General features: G+C 41.2%; 1 non-coding gene across 1 annotated transcript; it reads left to right on the top strand.

Moving 5' to 3' along the window:
• The first annotated feature begins 888 nt into the window (after positions 1 to 888).
• On the top strand, positions 889 to 995 carry LOC127744420 (small nucleolar RNA R71). The gene has a single exon (XR_008005409.1). It is a non-coding gene; the product is annotated as a small nucleolar RNA R71 (small nucleolar RNA).
• Positions 996 to 2,108: the final 1,113 nt, after the last annotated feature.

The following is a 2,108-nucleotide window of genomic DNA, read 5'->3' as shown; positions in this document are numbered from 1 at the left end:
TGGAGGTGTTCTACTTCCTCCATACTCCTCTCATCACTTGTGGTGATCATCTTACATTCTTCCCACCTTACTTTCTTTGTTTCTCCTCTTGGATTCTTCGCCGTCTCGCTGGGAAATCCATCAGTGGGTTTGGGAATTTGTTGAGATAGATACCCTACTTGGGACTCCAGTCTCTTGATGTTTTCTCCTTGGTTTTTGATATTGGCTCACACTTCTTCCTTAAACACCTTATTGTCTTGGACTTCTCTACATATATCTTCAAGTAGAGTCTCAATCTTTGAAAGTCTATCCTCGGTTAGTGATGGTGGATTGAGATTAGGTGGTTGAGAAGGGTGGTTAGGTGGGTGTTGATAGGATCTCTGTGAGGTATGTTGGTGAGTTGCATTGTTGTTGGAATTGAGGTTGTGGCGTCTCTGGTCTTGGCCTTGGTCTTGTTGATTCCCCCATCCAAAGTTAGGGTGATTTCTCTATCCAGAGTTGTAAGTTTTAGAGTATGGATCATGGATTTGTCTAGGTGAGTTTCCAACATAGTTGGCTTGTTCCCTGTCACCTTCTTCTCCTATGTTCACTCCTTCTTGTGCTGGTGATGAGGTGATGACTGCTGCAACTTGGTTTTCCTCCACCTTCTTGGTAAGATCTGCTAGCTACTTGGTGATCATCTTATTTTGAGCTAGCAATGCATCCATGTAGTTCAGCTCCATTACTCTTTGAGTGTTGCTTCTTTCAGAGGCATAGAAGTAGTCATTCTCAGCTACCATCTCAATGACATCTATGGCTTCTTCAATAGTTTTCTTCTTGTTTAGAGAGCCTCCTGAGGAATGGTCTACAGCCTTCTTTGATTCATAAGAGAGACCTTCATAGAAAATGTGAAGTTGAACACATTCATTGAACATATCTGGTGGGCATCTTCTTGTTAAGTACTTGAACCTCTCTCATGCCTCATAGAGAGTCTCACCATTTTGTTGCCTGAAATTTTGCACCTCAGCTCTCAGCCTGTTAATTCTTTGAGGAGGGTAGAATCTTGCCAAAAATTTGTTCACCACTTCTTCCCAATTTGTTAAGCTCTCCTTTGGGAAGGATTCAAGCCAATTGGATGCCTTGTCCCTGAGTGAAAAGGGGAACAAAAGCAGCCTATAGACATCGGGGTGGACTCCATTAGACTTCACAGTGTCATAAATTCTCAGGAAGGTGGTTAGATGTTGGTTGGGGTCTTCTTGGGCACTTCCTCCAAACGAGCAATTGTTCTGAACAAGGGTGATGAGCTGGGGTTTTAATTCAAAGTTGTTGGCATGTATGGTGAGCTTTTGGATGCTACTTCCACAGTTTCTTGGATTTGGATTGATGCAAGAGCCTAGAACTCTCCTCTCTTGCCCAGCATGATTTGCAGCTCTCTTGCCCAGCATGATTTGCAGGGCCTTCTCTGGCATGGTTGTGAGCTTCTCCCTCATGATTGTTTTCCAAAATCTCCTCCATGTTTATTTTAAAATACTCTTCCTTTTCCTCAGCACCAACAACTTCTTTCCCTCTTACTTCCCTCCTTAGTCTTCGGAGGGTCCTTTCAGGTTCTGAATCGAAAGAAGTTAAATCTCTCCCTCTTCTACCTGTCATACAACTACCAAAGCACACAGCAAGAGATGAAATGAAGTGATTATTCTTGTTAGAGTGATTGTTAGTGTGATTGGTACAAATTATCAAATAGTTAGTGGGTTAGTGAGTAGAATTATAAACAATAACAAAGAAAGAAAGAAAACAGATAGGGTATAGGGGATGAGGAAGAAACTGAACAAATTGAAGATAAACGACTGAATAAAGTAAACAAACAAAGGGAAAAAATGCTCAATCTAGTGAACTTCCAACTTAATCATTGTTGATACAAAATCAATCCCCGGCAATAGCGCCAGAAACTTGATGCACGAAAACTTGTCTCGCAACAAATTTTCCTTCAACAAGTATACCGAATTATCGTCAAGTAAAAACTCACAATAGAGTGAGGTCGAATCCCACAGGGATTGATTGGTCAAGTAACTTTAGTTGGAAGAGTATGCTAGTTGAGCTAAACAAAATGTAGTTTGAGAATTGCAGAAAATTAAATGGCGGGAAAGTAAATA

Source organism: Arachis duranensis, unplaced genomic scaffold (genome assembly GCF_000817695.3).
Source record: "Arachis duranensis cultivar V14167 unplaced genomic scaffold, aradu.V14167.gnm2.J7QH unplaced_Scaffold_343483, whole genome shotgun sequence".
NCBI classification, from domain to species: domain Eukaryota; kingdom Viridiplantae; phylum Streptophyta; class Magnoliopsida; order Fabales; family Fabaceae; genus Arachis; species Arachis duranensis.
The sequence above is the reverse complement of the archived record's forward strand: the minus strand, read 5'-3'. Positions and strand labels throughout refer to the sequence as shown.